This window comes from Vulpes lagopus, chromosome 17 (genome assembly GCF_018345385.1).
Source record: "Vulpes lagopus strain Blue_001 chromosome 17, ASM1834538v1, whole genome shotgun sequence".
Taxonomy (NCBI): domain Eukaryota; kingdom Metazoa; phylum Chordata; class Mammalia; order Carnivora; family Canidae; genus Vulpes; species Vulpes lagopus.
In genome coordinates, this window is record NC_054840.1 from 28,447,359 (window position 1) to 28,467,316 (window position 19,958).

Below are 19,958 nucleotides of genomic sequence, written 5' to 3' on the forward strand. Positions count from 1 at the left end.
CTTTTGCCTTTGGCTCAGGCCATGTCTCAGGGTCCTAGGATCAAGACCCATGTCAGGCTCCCTGCTCAGCAGGGAATCTGCTTCTCCCTCTGCTCCTCCCCCTCGCTCATGCTCTCTCTCTCTCAAATAAATAAATGAAATCCTAAAAAAATTAATCTGACATTTTACATTTATGAAGTGCAGGTGAGCAAAACTATAAATAATTACTTTTTCTTCTGAAACTGCCAAACCACTTTTGAACCACTTGATAGTGTGCAGGCAGTGGTGTGCTGGTAACTGTTTAACAGCAGGTACTTTGAGGAGGAGGGCTTTTGTAGTGTTTGCCAAAACTTGTGGTATAAATACTCCCACTATGACCAATTTCAAGCTACTACTAGCTTTCAAAATTCCTGAATGCTTAAAGGTCGCTTCTAACAAAATTATAGTTGCAATAACCTGTTCCAGCATCCATTGCAGGGGCCAAGCACCAATATTGAAAAACTTTAGTCAAAGAGAGAAAAATGGTTAACTACTCTGAAGGTAAAACTGGCTTAATTTGTAAGACTTACTTTACTTCTCTTTAGTCTTGTGGCTTAGAACTGGCTTATTAGATACAACTAATGGTTTAGCAATGATCCTCGTTTTGAAACCAAAGGAAAACTTTATTTTTATAGTCACAATTAATTTAAATAAAAGATATTTTATTAATGAAAATTAGACATTAAATAGGTTTTCTTAGAACTATTATGACTTCCTATAACTATTAAGATCATCATAACTAACTAATGAGTACCATAACTAGTTTATTTTTTTTTTAAAGATTTTATTTATTTGAGAGAGAGAGAGAGGCAGAGACACAGGCAGAGGGAGAAGCAGGCTCCATGCAGGGAATCTGATGTGGAACTCAATCCTGGGATTCCTGGATCTCCAGGATCAGGTCCTGGGCTGAAGGCGGTGCTAAACCGCTGAGCCACCCGGGCTGCCTTCCATAGCTAGTTTATTTAATAAACTAATATTCACAAAGTCGAATAAATGCTTATAAGCATTAAGCAGGTAATATAAATGAGTAGATTTGGCTTGATTTGGCATGCTAGAGTGTATGAAGGGGCCTCTAGGACCTAGATATTCATGCGGCACAATAAAAGAGAACTAAACTATTCAACTCTTAACAGCTTGTTGCCAATGGAAATATGAGTCACCAGAGCCTTGGGTTTTTTTGAGGAGAAGCAAGGAGTCTGGGTTTTTATGTGATAGCCCCGAAGTTTTACATGTATCTCAAAAAGGTAAAACAAGACCAAAATTTTTTTAAAAAATAAGAAAAGGAAAAAGAAGGAAAGAAGAGGGAAAAAAGACTGGTTATCTGCTTTTGGACTAATCTATGAACTTGTGTGTCAAAACTTGTGTGTTGCATTAACCTGTTCCAGCATCCATTGCAGGGACCTTTGGCTTGTGTGTCAAAAAATTTGTGTAAGTTTAATTGTGGCATCATGTTTTTTAAAAATGCCTTTAATTAGCCATACTTTAGAATAGGTTTCAAAGTCTCTGTCTTTTACTCTTTGGTCAAAGAAGTCAAATAGTCAATGATCTATGGAGAGAAAAATCTTAAACGTCTGGGAACTTATTTAAAAAAATATTAAGGTAAAAATTTTCAGATAATGAAAGTCTTTTGTATTGCAAAAAGTACCTAAATTATTTTTGTAAAGTTGGCTTTTCATATATTACATTTTAAGAACAGACTGTTTCTATAGTAAAAATTGTTATTTTATAAAGGATTTTGACCTCTCATCTTGTGTTTGAAACCTGTAACTTTCAGAACTAGTTATTGTGTCTTAAAAATTTCAACCATCTCATTTGAAAGAAAGTTTATCTTCTTAATTTTAAGCCTACATTTGGGAGATGTATTTTTAGCTGTGGGGATAAAGGTGAAGTAGTTTGATCTGTTGGTGTCATCCTGTCTTTAAATTTTATGAAAAGAAGGAATTAGGAACAGCTTCTGGACAATGTACTACAGCATATAGCAGCAGAGGTTAATTTATTTTGATTCTTTTTTGCTATCTAAGTGAAGTTACAATGGATGGGTGACAGTTTACATTATCCAGAGGTACAGCCCTCAGCAGAAGACGAAGACATTGTTGCAAGAGCTGTAGATCAGTACTCTGGGCACAGAGGCTTTGAAAGGATGCACCTAAGTGTGCCAGAGTCAGATAACACCTGGTTGCTAAGAGAACTGACTGATGAGGTAGGACATCATACAGGCAAATGAAAGAAGCATTATTATTGATCAAAAATGATGAAGGAAAAATAGCTGTCCATCATGGAGCAAGATATTAGGGTCTATAGTGAGGATTAGTTTAAAAGAATTTAAATAATTTAAATAAGTATAGCCAATTGGGAGGGAAAATTTTATATATAAATTTAAATACGTGTAGCCAGAAAGAGAAATTAAGCCTAAGTCTTCTGAGGAAGCAAACGGATTTATGGAAGATGAGTTACCATAGGATTGGGAGGTGAATGACAAACGTTTTCTATAGGTAGAAAGATGACTTGGGACAAAATCCAGAGGAGGAATAGGTGAATATTTTTCTGCATAGAAAAAGATATAGTAAGGTTTCTTCTTGAGAAAACTTATCTTATTTGATATTTTCAAATTAAGATATAAAAAGTACTGAAAGGAGGAGGACAATGTAAATACCAATTTGCATCTGACCTTGTGTTACTTATGAATTGAATATACTGATTAATTGATATATATCCTGACATATTGGTGTGGGCAAAAAAAGAGCAGATAAGTTTCCTTCTCTACTTTTACTATTCCAATTTTTTTTTTTAGTTATCAGCAAAACAATATGTGTACCTAGTCTAATAAGTACAGTTACTGCTAAAAAGCTAATAGTAATAGCTATTCTGGACTCAACTTTTCCCTTCTTTCTAATCATGCTTAAAAGGTATCCATCATCTGTGCATCTATCAGTGTCCCTGTAGTGTTATTTTAATACGTTTAAATAATGAAATTATTCTGCTATTCTTGATTGATCAGTTTCAGACATTTTCTTTTCTTTTTTTTTTTAGTTTCAGACATTTTCAATGTTAGACATAATACTGTAGATGCAGGCTTCTGTGTCTCTTACCACATGCTGTACTTTTTTTATTTTTATTTTTTTATTTTTTTGCTTTCTTCTTTGCTGTTGAGTTTAATAAGTTCTTTATAGAACTTGGATACTAGCCCTTTATCTGATACGTCATTTGCAAATATCTTCTCCCATTCTGTAGGCTTTTAGTTTTGTTGACTGTATCCTTTGCTGTGCGAAAACTTCTTATATTGATGGAGTCCCAATAGTTCATTTTTGCTTTTGTTTCTTTTGCCTTCATGCATGTATCTTGCAAGAAGGTACTGTGGCCGAGTTCAAAAGGGTGTTGCCTGTGTTCTCCTCTAGGATTTTGATGGAATCTTGTCTCACATTTAGATCTTTCATCCATTTTGAGTTTATCTTTGTGTATGGTGAAAGAGAGTGGTCTAGTTTCATTCTTCTGCATGTGGATGTCCAATTTTCCCAGCACCATTTACTGAAGAGACTGTCCTTTTTCCAGTGGATAGTCTTCCTAGTTTGTCGAATATTAGTTGACCATAAAGTTGAGGACTCCAGAAATCAGTGGCATTTTTATACACTAACAATGAGACTGAAGAAAGAGAAATTAAGGAGTCAATCCCATTTACAATTGCACCCAAGAACAGAAGATACCTAGGAATAAACCTAACCAAAGAGGTAAAGGATCTATACCCTAAAAACTATAGAACACTTCTGAAAGAAATTGAGGAAGACACAAAGAGATGGAAAAATATTCCATGCCCATGGATTGGAAGAATTAATATTGTGAAAATGTCAATGTTACCCAGGGCAATTTACACGTTTAATGCAATCCCTATCAAAATACCATGGACTTTCTTCAGAGAGTTGGAACAAAACATCTTAAGATTTATGTGGAATCAGAAAAGACCCCGAATAGCCAGGGGAATATTGAAAAAGAAAACCAGAGCCGGGGGCATCACAATGCTGGATTTCAGGTTGTACTACAAAGCTGTGGTCATCAAGACAGTGTGGTACTGGCACAAAAACAGACACATAGATCAATGGAACAGAATAGAGAAACCAGAAGTGGACCCTGAACTTTATGGTCAACTAATATTCGATAAAGGAGGAAAGACTATCCATTGGAAGAAAGACAGTCTCTTCAATAAATGGTGCTGGGAAAATTGGACATCCACATGCAGAAGAATGAAACTAGACCACTCTCTTTCACCATACACAAAGATAAACTGAAAATGGATGAAAGATCTAAATGTGAGACAAGATTCCATCAAAATCCTAGAGGAGAACACAGGCAACAACATTTTTGAACTCAGCCACAGTAACTTCTTCCAAGATACATCCACGAAGGCAAAAGAAACAAAAGCAAAAATGAACTATTGGGACTTCATCAAGATACGAAGCTTTTGCACAGCAAAAGATACAGTCAACAAAACTAAAAGACAACCTACAGAATGGGAGAAGATATTTGCAAATGACATATCAGATAAAGGGCTAGTTTCCAAGATTTATAAAGAACTTATTAAACTCAACACCAAAGAAACAAACAATCCAATCATGAAATGGGCAAAAGACATGAAGAGAAATCTCACAGAGGAAGACATAGACATGGCCAACACGCACATGAGAAAATGCTCTGCATCACTTGCCATCAGGGAAATACAAATCAAAACCACAATGAGATACCACCTCACACCAGTGAGAATGGGGAAAATTAACAAGGCAGGAAACCACAAATGTTGGAGAGGATGTGGAGAAAGGGGAACCCTCTTACACTGTTGGTGGGAATGTGAAATGGTGCCGCCACTCTGGAAAACTGTGTGGAGGTTCCTCAAAGAGTTAAAAATAGACCTGCCCTACGACCCAGCAATTGCACTGTTGGGGATTTACCCCAAAGATACAGATGCAATGAAGCGCCGGGACACCTGCACCCCGATGTTTCTAGCAGCAATGGCCACAATAGCCAAACTGTGGAAGGAGCCTCGGTGTCCATCGAAAGATGAATGGATAAAGAAGATGTGGTCTATGTATACAATGGAATATTACTCAGCAATTAGAAATGACAAATACCCACCATTTGCTTCGACGTGGATGGAACCGGAGGGTATTATGCTGAGTGAAGTAAGTCAATCGGAGAAGGACAAACATTATATGTTCTCATTCATTTGGGGAATATAAATAATAGTGAAAGGGAATATAAGGGAAGGGAGAAGAAGTGTGTGGGAAATATCAGAAAGGGAGACAGAACATAAAGACTCCTAACTCTGGGAAATGAACTAGGGGTGGTGGAAGGGGAGGAGGGCAGGGAGTGGGGGTGAATGGGTGACGGGCACTGAGGGGGCACTTGACGGGATGAGCACTGGGTGTTATTCTGTATGTTGGCAAATTGAACACCAATAAAAAATAAGTTTATTATAAAAAATAAAAAATAAAGTTGAGGGCTCATTTCTGGGTTCTCTGTTCTGGTTCCATGGATCTATGTGTCTGTTTTTGTGCCAGTACCACACTGTCTTGATGACCACAGCTTTGTAGTACAACCTGAAATCCAGCATTGTGATGCCCCCGGCTCTGGTTTTCTTTTTCAATATTCCCCTGGCTATTCGGGGTCTTTTCTGATTCCACATAAATCTTAAGATGTTTTGTTCCAACTCTCTGAAGAAAGTCCATGGTATTTTGATAGGGATTGTATTAAATGTGTAAATTGCCCTGGGTAGCATTGACATTTTCGCAATATTAATTCTTCCAATCCATGAGCATGGAATATTTTTCCATCTCTTTGTGTATTCCTCAATGTCTTTCAGAAGTGTTCTATAGTTTTTAGGGTATAGATCCTTTACCTCTTTGGTTAGGTTTATTCCTAGGTATCTTCTGCTTTTGGGTGCAATTGTAAATGGGATTGACTCCTTAATTTCTCTTTCTTCAGTCTCATGGTTAGTGTATAGAAATGCCACTGACTTCTGGGCATTGATTTTGTATCCTGCCACACTGCCAAATTGCTGTATGAGTTCTAGCAATCTTGGGGTGGAGTCTTTTGGGTTTTCTATGTACAGTATCATGTCATCAGTGAAGAGGGAGAATTTGACTTCTTCTTTGCCAATTTGAATGCCTTTTATTTCTTTTTGTTGTCTGATTGCTGAGGCGAGGACTTCTAGTACTATGTTGAATAGCAGTGGTGAGAGTGGACATCCCTGTCTTGTTCCTGATCTTAGGGGAAAGGCTCCCAGTGTTTCCCCCATTGAGAATGATATTTGCTGTGGGCTTTTCATAGATGGCTTTTAAGATGCTGAGGAATGTTCCCTCTATCCCTACACTCTGAAGAGATTTGATCAGTAATGGATGCTGTATTTTGTCAAATGCTTTCTCTGCATCTATTGAGAGGATCATATGGTTCTTGTTTTTTCTCTTGCTGATATGACCAATCACATTGATTCTTTTATGAGTGTTGAACCAGCCTTGCATCCCAGGGATAAACCTCACTTGGTCATGGTGAATAATCTTCTGAATGTACTGTTGGATCCTATTGGCTAGTATCTTGTTGAGAATTTTTGCATCCATGTTCATCAGGGATATTGGTCTGTAATTCTCCTTTTTGGTGGGGTCTTTGTCTGGTTTTGGAATTAAGGTGATGCTGGCCTCATAGAATGAGTTTGGAAGTACTCCATCTCTTTCTATCTTTCCGAACAGCTTTAGTAGAATAGGTATGGTTTCTTCTTTAAACGTTTGATATAATTCCCCTGAGAAGCCATCTGGCTCTGGACTTTTGTGTCTTGGGAGGTTTTTGATGACTACTTCAATTTTCTCCCTGGTTATTGGCCTGTTCAGGTTCTAGTTATTCTTGTTCCAGTTTTGGTATTTTGTGGTTTTCCAGAAATGTGTCCATTTCTTCTTGATTGCCTAATTTATTGGCATATAGCTGCTCATAATATGTTTTTGAAATCGTTTGTATTTCCTTGATGTTGGTGGTGATCTCTCCTTTCTCATTCATGATTTTATTAATTTGAGTCTTTTCTCTCTTCTTTTTAATAAGGCTGGCTAATGGCTTATCTATTTTATCAATTATTTCAAAGAACCAACTCCTGGTTTTGTTGATCTGTTCCACAGTTCTTCTGGTTTCTATTTCATTGAGTTCTGCTCGAATATTTATTGACTCTCTTCTTCTGCTGGGTGTAGGAGCTATTTGCTGTTTTTTCTCCAGCTCCTTTAGGTGCAAGGTTAGCTTTTGTATTTGAGTTCTTTCCAGTTTTTGGATGGATACTTGTATTGCGATATATTTCCCCCTCAGGACTGCTTTTGCTGTATCCCAAAGATTTTGAACAGTTGTACTTTCATTCTCATTAGTTTCCATGAATCTTTTTAATTCTTCTCTAATTTCCTGGTTGATCCTTTCATCTTTTAGCAGGATGGCCCTTAACCTCCATGTGTTTGAAATCCTTCCAACTTCTTCTTGTGATTTAGTTCTAATTTCAAACATATGGTTGAAAATATGCAGGGGACGATCCCAGTCTTTTGGTATCGGTTAAGACCTGGTTTGTGACCCAGTATGTGGTCTATTCTGGAGAAAGTTCCATGTGCACTTGAGAAGAATGTGTATTCAGTTGCGTTTGGATGTAAAGTTCTGCAAATATCTGTGAAATCCATCTGGTCCAGTGTATCATTTAAAGCTCTTGTTTCTTTGGAGATGTTGTGCTTAGAATACCTGTCCATTGTAGAAAGTGCTATTTTCAAGTCACCAAGTATAAGTGTATTATTATCTAAGTATGTCTTAACTTTGGTTATTAATTGATTGATATACTTGGTAGCTCCCACATTTGGGGCATAAATATTGATAATTGTTAGGCCCTCTTGTGGGATAGATCCCTTAAGTATGATATAGTGTCCCTCTTCATCTCTCACTACAGTCTTTGGGATAAACTTTAGTTTATCTGATATAAGGATGGCTACTCCTGCTTTCTTTTGAGGACCATTTGAATGGTAAATGGTTCTCCAACCTTTTATTTTCAGGCTGTAGGTGTCCTTATGTCTAAAACGAGTCTCTTGTAGACAGCAAATGATGGGTCTTGCATTTTTTTAAAATTAATTAATTAATTAATTATGATAGTCACAGAGAGAGAGAGAGAGAGAGAGGCAGAGACACAGGCAGAGGGAGATGCAGGCTCCATGCACCGGGAGCCTGACGTGGGATTCGATCCCGGGTCTCCAGGATCATGCCCTGGGCCAAAGGCAGGCGCCAAACCGCTGCACCACCCAGGGATCCCCGGGTCTTGCTTTTTTATCCAGTCAGAAACCCCGCCCCTTTTGATGGAGTCATTAAGCCCATTCACATTCAGAGTTACTATTGAAAGATATGAATTTAGTGTCATCATGATACATATTCAGTCCCTGTTTTTGTGAATTGTTCCCTTGGACTTCCTCTTTCTATTACAGAATCCCCCTTAGTATTTCTTGCAGAGCTGGCTTGGTGGCCACAGATTCTTTCAGTTCCTGCCTATCTTGGAAGCTCTTTATCTCTCCTTCTATTCTGAATGAGAGCCTTGCTGGATAAAGTATTCTTAGGTGCAGGTTCTTCTCATTTAGGACCCTGAATATATCCTGCCAGCCCTTTCTGGCCTGCCAGGTCTCTGTGGAGCGGTCTGCTAAGATTTCTCCCCATAAAAGTTAGAGATTTCTTGTCTCTTGCTGCTTTAAGGATCTTCTCTTTATCTTTGGAATTTGCAAGTTTCACTATTAAATGTGGAGGTGTTGAGCGGTTTTTATTGATTTTACGGGGGGATCTCTCTATCTCCTGGATCTGAATGCCTGTTTCTCTTTCCAGGTTAGGAAAGTTTTCAGCTATGATTTGTTCAAATACATATTCTGGCCCTCTGGCCCTTTCGGCACCCTCGGGTACCCCAATTAAATGTAGATTTTTCCTTCCGAGGCTGTCATTTATTTCCCTTAACCTATCCTCATGATCTTTTAATTGTTTTTCTCTTTTTTCCTCAGTTTCCCTCCTTGCCATCAACTTGTCTTCTATGTCACTCACTCGTTCTTCTACCTCGTTAACCCTCATTGCTAGGACCTCTAGTTGGATTGCATCTCATTTAATTGATTTTTAATTTCTGCCTGATTAGATCTAAATTCTGCAGTCATGAAGTCTGTTGAATCCTTTATGCTTTTTTCTAGAGCCACCAGTAGCTTTATAATTGTGCTTCTGAATTGGCTTTCTGACATAGAATTGTCATCCAAATTTTGTAACTCTGTAGGAAAGAGTCCTGTTTCTGATTCTTTCTTTTGAGGTTAGTTTTTCCTTCTAGTCATTTTGCTCAGTTCAGAATGGCCAAAAACAAGTTGTACTTGATAAAAGCATGAATTTTTCTCACTGTAGCATTCCAGCTGTTCTCTCTTTAAATCTCAGACCAAATTTGTAGGTTTTCAGGATGATTTGAAAGTTATCTAGGTAATTTGATCAGGACAGGTGACTTGGTGACCCTACTCTTCCACCATCTTGCCCCCTCCCCATCTCGTAGATGGCTTTTAAGATTTTTTTTTTTTTTTTGCTTTCTTAACAGAAGTTGCCTTTATTCTAGGATAAAGCAATTGTCCACTTGCATATGGGATATTATATGTAAGTCTAGTAAATGTACCCAGAAAAAGACAACCAAAATGATCAGAAAGGTAGAAGTATGCTGCTTGTAGACTAACCAATAAGATCTCTTTAGGGAGAACAGATCAAAGCTGATACTGGAAGTGATTAATATCTAAAAATATGTAAACACCATGTAGACGCATACTTCATTCACTTTTGAAATTCTAGGAAGTAAAATTTTGAATAAACATACATACTTTATTCTGAAAGTGCAATTTTTTTAAAAGAGTGGGCCTGGGCAGCCCCGGTGGCGCAGCGTTTTAGCGCCGCCTGCAGCCCGGGGTGTGATCCTGGAGACCCTGGATCGAGTCCCACATCGGGCTCCCTGCATGGAGCCTGCTTCTTCCTCTGCCTGTCTCTCTGCCTCTCTCTCGCTCTCTCTGAATGAATAAGCAAATAAATCTTAAAAAAAAAAAAAAAAGAATGGGCCTACTTTACATAGGTGTTCAGTTTATACCCTTAGAAGAAGACCTTATTTTCATAGCTGGGTTAGACAGCTGTCTAAATTTGTGTATTTTGTGTTTATTTTGTTTTGCCTTTATTAAAGATAGGGTTCACTTTAAAGAGCCATTAGAATTTAATTGAATTGAAAAGTTTATCAACATTTGTTAAATTTGCCATGCCTTGAAATGTATGTTGTTTGGATCTTGCATGAAAATATAAAATAGCTTCATAAGTGTAACAAAATAAGTAATACATTTCCTGAACTGAAGAATAAGGCATAATTTTCTTCTCACATGCACACGTGCAAACCCTAAATAGTGTTGGTTCTATGATTTGATTGTCTTGGGAGAAAATAATGAAATTACATTTTAGCTTGAGTTCAGAAATATATAAAGAATTTTTGTTTTGCATACATAAATAGCACTTGTTATCATTTTATTTAAAAATAAAATCTTTTCCTCTGGCAAAGTCCACCTCAAAAGGTGTTTCCATAGAAACCTGAAAAGAAAAATGGGAGCATCACTTTAGCTCTGCTCAGAATGATCTACAGTACCCAGAGATTTATTTTATTTATTAAAAACCTTTTTATTGAAATATTGCTCACATATAATGTTACATTAGTTTTTTTTTTTAGTTATTTGATATCTCTATCCATTATGCTGTGCTTAACACAAGAGTAGCTACCATGTCACCATCCAATGCTATTATAATACCATTGGCTATGCTCTATGATGCTCCTTTTATCCCTGCGACTTATTCATAAGTCATAACTGGAAGCCTGTATCTCCTCTTCTCCTTTACCCATTTTTCCCATCCTGCTACTCTGCTTCCTCTGGCAACCAGCAGTTTGTTCTCTGTATTTATGGGTTTATTTCTCCTTTTTGTTTGTTTGTTTTGTTTTATAGATTCCACGTATAGGTGAAATAATACAGTATTTGTCTTATTCTCTTAGATTTATTTCATTTAATATAATACCCTCTAGGTTTATCCTATTGTCACAAATGGCAAGATCCCATCCTTTTTATGGCTGAATAATATTCCATTATTTCTATATACCATATTTTCTTTATCCACTCATCTGTGGATGGGCACTTGGGTTGTTTTCATATCTTGGCTATTTTAAATAATACTGGGATAAACATAGGAGTGTGTATATATTCTTGAATTTGGTTAAATACTCACTAATAAAATTACTGGATCATGTGGTATTTCTATTCTTAATTTTTTAAAGAACTTCTATACTGTTTTGCACAGTGGCTCTACCAATTTACATTTCAAATAACAATTCAGGAGGGTTCCTTTTTCTTCACATCCTTGCCAACACCTGTTATTTCTTGCCTTTTTGAATCTAGCCATTCTGACAGATGTGGGATACAGATCACTGTAGTTTTGATTTGCATTCCCCTGATGATTAATGATGTTGAGCATCTTGCAGTGCCCAAAGATTTAAACGATGCTTGAGATAACATTACTTGTGGTCATTACCATAGATATATATGGTCATTACCATTGGTTGTTAGTAAAAGCAATTTATCTATTATATGTACACTTCCTAAATAGTTGATTTATTGCTCTTACCATTCTGGGATTGGAGTTATTTTCAGTTATCATCATCATCATTAGGATGGAAAAAACTCTGATTTTTATGCAACAGCTATAGCTAGCTCCATAATTTTAGAACCTAGAGGGAAAGATGCACTAGTTTCATAACTCTTTCACCTTTCATCTTATTCTGGTTGAGGTATATCCTGACAATTAAGAAAAAGCAATTTATTTTGCAAACTGTTTAATTGTACTTCAGGGATGGTAAATGATTTTATCCCACCAACTAACCTTGGGTTAGGGATGGTGCTGCTGGGAACATTGTGCCAAAAGCCTTGCCTAACAGGTGAAAATGATGAATTTGATTAGCAAGGTCTTCCAGGAGTTCAGAATGGAGAAGTGACAGCCTGCAGACTATATATTTACTATCCCTGAAGTTCTAGGTTCATGGGTGTATTCAACAGACTCATGTCCTGCATTCATCTATTTACTCTAATTTGTAAAATTAGGTCTTGGTTTAAGTTTCTGTTTAATATGATATAGAAATATTTTTGGAAAATAAGAATTTCAAAAAACTTTTCAGATCTGAAATGAAAGTTGAGATTTTTCTTCTCTTATATCAAAAGCCTGAAAAATTCCTATTGTCGTCTCATCAAATTGATCTTTAGAAAGGAGAAGCGATAGAAGTAATGAGGAATTCCTAGTTAATGCAATAAGACAAGAGAAAGAAATAAAAGGTATATAGTTTGGGAAGAAGAGTAAAACTATCATCGTTAACAGATGATGTGATCATCTATGTAGAAAATCCACGGATGCCTGGGTCGCTCAGCAATTGAGCATCTGCCCAGGGCATGATCCTGGAGTCCTGGGATCAAGTCCCACATTGGGCTCCCTGCATGGAGCCTGCTTCTTTCTATGCCTGTGCCTCTGCCTCTGTCTCTCTGTGTGTCTTTCATGAATAAATAAAAATTAAGAAATTTAAAAATCTTAAAAAAATATTTCTTTTTTAAAGAACTGACCAAAAGAACTGACCAAAAAACAAAACAATAAAAAACAAAACCACCACCACCAACAAAAACCCACCCCTTGGGGATCCCTGGGTGGTTCAGCGATTTGGCACCTGCCTTTGGCCCAGGGTGTGATCCTGGAGTCCCGGGATCGAGTCCCGCGTCGGGCTCCCAGCACGGAGCCTGCTTCTCCCTCTGCCTATGTCTCTGCCTCTCTCTCTCTCTCTCAGTTTGTGACTATCATAAATAAATAAAAATTAAAAACAAAAACAAAAAAAATTTCTGCTCTGGAAAAGACACTATCAAGAGAATGAGAAGACAAGACACAGACTGGGAGGAAATATTTGCAAGGCACATCTAACAAAGAACTATTATCTAAAATATACAAATAACTCTTAAGGCTGAACAATAAGAAAACAACCTGACTAAAAAAAATGGGCCAAGACTTTAATGGACTTCACCAAAGAAGATATACAGATGGCAAATAAGACTTTGAAGAGATGCTTCACATTATATCTGGAAATACAAATTAAAACACTAGTGAGATACCACTACCCACCTATTAGAATATGGCCAAAAATCACAGAACTGATGATACCAAACACTGACAGGGATATGGAGTAACAGGGACTCTCATTCACTGCTCATGGAAATGTGAAATGTTTTAGCCACATTGGAAGAAGTTTGGCAGTTTCTTACATAACTAACATATTCTTACTATATGATATAGCAGTCACGTACCTTGGTATTTATCTAAAGGAGTTGAAAACATATTCACAAAAAAACCTATACTCAGATGTTTATAGCAGCTTTCTTCATAATTGCCAAAACTTGGAAGCAACCAAGATGGCCTATAGTAGGTAAATTCTGTTCAGACAATAGAATATTATTCAATGCTAAAAATATATGAGCCATTAACTCATGAAGGTAACATAAATGCACGTTACTACCTGAAGGAAGTGAAAAGGCTACACACTGCTTGATTCCAACTATATGACATTCTGAAAAAAGCATTATAAATTTGTCCAAACCCATAGACTATACAACACCGAGAGTGAAACTTAATGTAAATTATAGAATCTGGGTGATGATAATGATGTATCAGTGTAGGTTTATCACTTGTAACAAGTGTACCACTCTGGTGAGGGATGTTGATAATTGGGGAGGCTGTATCTGTGAGGGAAGGAAGTGAGAAATGTCTATATCTTCCACCTACTTTTGATATGAACATAAAACTGCTCTAAAAATAAGTTCTATTTAAGAAAAAAATAAGTAATGAAAGGAGAAAAAGAGTAAATACAAACAAAAGAGGCAGGGTATTCAAAATTCTGATAAATAATAAAATGTCTCCTTTCTGCCTCTCCTATTTCTACATTTCTGTATTGAATATACATTATCAAACCCATATGTATTTACCAGGACATTAGGTATAGGCCCATGAATGTCACTGTGAAAAATGAGAACAACAACAAAAAAATCAAGATCTTATCACTTTTTAATGTTGACTAATGGCATTAAAACACATGGATACACTACATTTTCTGATGAAATCAGTCCATGCATTGGCACACGAATTTGTTGCTATTGCCAAATGCATCAGTCAATGTTAATTTATTTAAACTGGCGTACTTAGGCATCATCTTGGGAGAAAGGGATAAAAGATATTTCTAAATTGTTACTAGCACAAATTATTTCCCAAAGTACTGAAATAAAAAGGGGAATAAAATAAGAGGAGTATCTCTTGGGAATAGAAAATGGGCAGAAATGAAAGCATTTCAGCAATAAGTGATTTTTTCTGAAAAATAACCACCAAAGAATATTCCATTAATTAGAGGAATTCATTGTATATATGAAAAGAAGTTTAAGACCTAGGATAGGGAGACCAGGATCTTCTCCTATTCATTTTGAATTTTTTTTTTTAGTGAATTATGTACGGTTCTATATTTCTACACTGACTGGAAATAAGCTAAAAGAAATGTGTGGTTTTTTCCTTATAATTAAATAATAAGCGCAAATATATTTTTTAAATACTCCAGTGTTGAAAATACAGTTGCCCTATTATACTATGAGATTCAGTGTAGTCTAAATCTAAAACTTGCTTGTCAGTGGTCTTTAAAATATCCAACCTTCAAGTAGAGAAGATACTTTTGACAGGATTTAAATTTTTGGAAATGCTAACAGAAGTCATGTATTACTGTTGATTATTGATTCACTTTAATATCTTGTATAAAAAATATTTTTTAAAGGTTAATGAGGATTTTAAAAAGATTCACGGCAAGAAAGTCCCTCACCACAGGTTATCCACAAGTATTGAAAAAATAGTATCAGTCTTTGTCTCCTATAGTTATCTTATTTTTTTTAATACAAAAGAATCATTTTTGTGTGAAACTGTGACCTTTATAAGATTATAAATGTCAAAACATTGCCTTTTTAATTCTTTAACCTTCTGACAGGCAAATATTTATTTACTAATAATGTCAGCTTTTGTACTTTTGCATCCTTAGCTCTTATCCCAGTTGGTTGACATGCAAATCCCTCATACATGCTAGTAGAATTTAAATGAATTCTTTGAAAAAGTTCAGTTCTTTAGAACATAGAACCTATCTCTATCACTATTGTGACATTGCCATCATCAGACATTATTAATAGCCCTTTGTTAAAGAAGAAGAAAGTCTTATCAGTCAGTGAAATCACATCCTTTAAAAAGGTAGAGTCTAGCAACATAATAGTTTCATCTGGAAAATAAAGTCATGATTAATTAGTGAAAAAAGACATGCAGTTTCCAGCTCTTGTCACTGCAGCTCCAGCAGCAGGACTTTTTGCCCACCATCACCACTCTGGTATCAGATTTTGATCTCTAATATGTAATCAAGCTTGCTCCAAAAGCAGACATTGAGGCAAAAGATTCCAGTACAAAGAGAGGAATCAAAAAATGAGATAGGGAAGGGAACGAAGCTGATGGAAGATACATGCTGGTAACTTGGAACTCTGGGAATTAATGTGAAACTCAAGCCTCAGAATTATCCCACCCGTGGATGAGGGAGTTGGGAGTATTTAAATCCAACTTTCATGAATCATTAGTTGAGTGTTTCTCCTAGCTGGTGCCAATTCCCTGACACGTCCAGTCTGCCAATCAGAAAGTAGAACTCAGCCACCAGAAAAGCCCTTAGGCACAGAGAAGCAGAATGCTAGCATTTCAGAAATGGTGCTAGTGATAATTGAAATGGTAAAGTCAAGGGGAAAGGGTGGGGCAGAGATTGTGCAAGTATTATTCTCCTCTAAAAGGAACCAAGACTTCAGGATAGTTTGTTTATTCCAGGTCTTAAGGCAAGAACAATTTAAATAGGGGAAAAAATTGTTGTTGCTAGAAAACAAGTACATTTTAAAGGATATTGTGGGAATGGTAAAAGGACAAAGTTATGATAATATAAGCCCCAAATAATAATGATGATAATTGTGGTCCATTTGAATAAATTGAATCTGTATTGGGCTGGGAGTTCACAATAATATAAAGTATACAAAACATAGTTGTAACAAAAAAGGAAGACTGAATGGAATAAGGCATGTTTAATTTTTTATTATAAAAAAAGGAATGGGGGGATCCCTGGGTGGCTCGGCGGTTTGGCGCCAGCCTTCGGCCCGGGTCGTGATCCTGGAGTCCCGGGATCACATTCCACGTCGGGCTCCCTGCGTGGGGCCTGCTTCTCCCTCTGCCTGTGTCTCTGCCTCTCTCTCTCTGTCTCTCTCTCTCTGTGTCTTTCATTAATAAATAATAAATATTTTTTAAAAAAGGGAATGGTAATCTATTTGGGTGTGTTGTTACTTCTACTTAATGTACACATGCTAATGAAGCATAGATAGATACTTGACTCCATATAAACACAGGGAACTATGAGTATAGTCCTGGTAAAAGTAGCAATTACACCAAAGACTGATCTGTACTGGTGGTCACACGTGATAACCAGTCAGGAGGCGAATTGAGCTGTGAATCAGCATTCGTGATCACACACAATAATCAAGGAGGAACAGGGTTTAACTATATGTTCAAGATGATAAATTAGACTCATGAACTAAAAAGAGAACTAAAGGTTAAGGCTCACACAATTACAACCTCCTGGGAGAAACAAACTCAGATGGCCCTACTAGTAAAAATAATAATGCTAAATATATAAGACTTTAATAATGTTAACAACATAAATCAATATCCTAGAACAAGACAATGGAATATAGTAAATCTTGCCAAGTGAGAATTTTAAAGTAGATCCTGTAACAAAACCATCCTGAGAGGGATCCCTGGGTGGCGCAGTGGTTTAGCGCCTGCCTTTGGCCCAGGGCGCGATCCTGGAGACCCTGTATCGAATCCCACGTAGGGCTCCCGGTGCATGGAGCCTGCTTCTCCCTCTGCCTATGTCTCTGCCTCTCTCTCTCCCTCTCTCTCTCTGTGTGACTATCATAAATAAATAAATAAAAAATTAAAAAAAAACCATCCTGAGAAAATAATTATTACACCAACCATAAATGCAGCATTTTGATCATAGACTGTGAAATGCAATGAAATCTTAATCTACAGTCAAGATTTTTATTTTGGTGATGGTATCAATGATGTTATTTTCTATATATGCATATACTTATAACTGTATATTACAGGAAAAAACAAATAAATAATTATGTTAATGTTAAGAATCAAGAATTTCAGAGAGATTGAGAAAGAGTCAATGATGTTAAGTAAAAATCTTATGAAAGATTTTTAGGCAGAATTTGTGACATTTTTTTCTCCTTTTATAAAAAATAAATATTTCCCACTGTGTCCACTGAAAAGGCATGGAAGTATGACAACCCAGGAGCAATGAGCTTGCAGAATGCCTAAATTGTAATATCGAAATTTCTCTACTAAAAGGAGCTTCTTGTGGGGGGATGGCTGATTCTGTAATGCTCAAGATGAGTCTGCTATATATCTTTGTGCCAGAAAGCAAAGGAGCTAACAAAGACTGACTAAGGGAATAAAGAAGAGAAACATAACAAGCTCATGGAAACCATTGGATGTTGCCAGGACATCAACACGGTACTTTAAATATTGGCAATTATAAAGAAAGAATTAAGCATCTATCCTGATTTTCTTTATAAACTCTATTTCAGTTCAGTGACATAGGCCTGTGAATAAAGGAATTTAGAATATTCTAGCTAATTAATGCAAAAGGACAAAAGAATTATAGAATCACCATTTTGCAAACACTAATGAAATATATTATTTAGGCAGTGCTCATTAGTAAATGCTAAAACTATCAGGTGAAGTGTTGATAAGAGAACTTTACAATGAAGGAAATCAAGCTGGCCAATCCCTTACACACTGATTAATCTCAGCACTGTTAAAAGTGAAGTAAACAATATGCCTTCAGATGTTGTGGAATGTTAAGGAGACAGCACCTTCTATTTAGTGTTCTTACGCCTTTTCCCTCAAATATTGAATGTGAATCAAATAAAGCCTTAAGTACCAATTTGTAATCAATAGGAAATATCTGAAATTAAGGACAGCCAGTTCTTGAGCAAGGCAACAATCACATACATGTTGCCTATTTTCTAGAGGACAACTCACTGGTTTCTACAACAAATTAGAGTAATGAAAATTAAAAAAGATACTACTCTAGATTCAGAGAGACTTAAAAACAACTTAAAAGACCTGACAAATACAGTGAGTGGATTTGGTCAGGTACTTATTTGAAAGAAACTTAATAAAACAAAATAATAGATAATTTGAATACAGGCTAGGAATTGATCATAAAAAAGAATTATTATTTTGTGAGCTGTGATGATAGCATTGAGATGATATTACCCTACTCCCATTTTAGATGCATATCGAAGTAATGACATGATGTCTTGAATTTGCTTCAAAATAATCAAGAAAAAGGGAGAAATGGAACAGATGAGATAATTATAGCAAAATATTGATAGATGTTGAAGGTTGGGGGTGGGTATGTGAAGGGTTGCTTGTACTTGCTACATTTTTTGTGTGAAATTTTCACAATAAAATAAAAAAGAAAAACACCTTTTAGTAAAAGACACCAGGTTGCACAAAAGTAAAACCTATGTGAAAGGTATGGGTTTTAAAATTTAGAGTTGAAACACCTTGAAAGAAGAAATCAAGCTTTTTAACTTAATGAACAATCCATCAAAAACTACAATTGTACTCTTGCCTATTCTGGGGAAGCTGTAGTAAACCTAGAAAGGTGTCAAAATCAGCCAAAACTCTGAGAAGTTATACAATAAGTACAATAGGGAGCACTAAAAACATGAAGTGAAGAAATGAATTAAACCCATGGTATTGATACTTTAGAATAAGTTTAATTGTATGCTTTAACACAGTTTGTAATTATTGCATTTGTTTATGTTTTGATATACTAAAAAAACAATTATGCTAAATTGTAATTGCAATTTTGTACAAAAACAATGAAACTGTAATCAATGTTTAAATGCTCAAGAAAAATTGGTTTCCAGTTTTGTTTATCAGATACATGATTTTAATAAATTGAACATAACTGACTACCAATAATTATGAGTTTGTCTCTAGATGTACAAAGGACCTTGGAGACTTATTGAATTAATCCTATATTCCCAGTACTATAAAAACACTGAAAGAATTGGTATTTTAAAGAGTGTTAGTTTTTTTACTAAAGGAGAGAATTATTCTCACTATGTAATTTGAGACATACTGCTTTCATTTTACTGATGAGTTCTTTTTCACAGAATTCTGTTCACTTTTTAGAATTCTAGTATCTTACCCTCACAGTTTGAAAAGGGCAGGGTTTGTAACATTGTATTTCTGCAACTACTGGCATAACCTGATTTGGTTGTCCAATGTTTGTTTAAAATACATGAAATGTGTGTGTCTGTCTTGTTCACGTAGACTGGCGTCTTCTTTAGGGAACAATTGTATTTGCAATATGTACCACTTGATAATTATGATGACAATGATGAAGAAAGATGTCATTGAGTTATGTTGATAGACAGTGTATCTCATGAGATAATATAAGGAATGTTTCTAAACTGCAGGACTTAATGGTCATATTTTTATTACATTAGGGTGAAAACCACAGTTATTACTTGTCCAGTCACATGTCTTTTCTGAATGAGCTCTGTTACATAATTAAGGGCCTTAAAGACCATCCAAGAGAGTATATACTTCCTATTATTAATACACTTTATATTTCAGGGAATAGGAAGGTTCCCCCTATCTTGCCCCCAAAAGATACCAAATGAGAGCTGCCTCTTCAAGAAGAG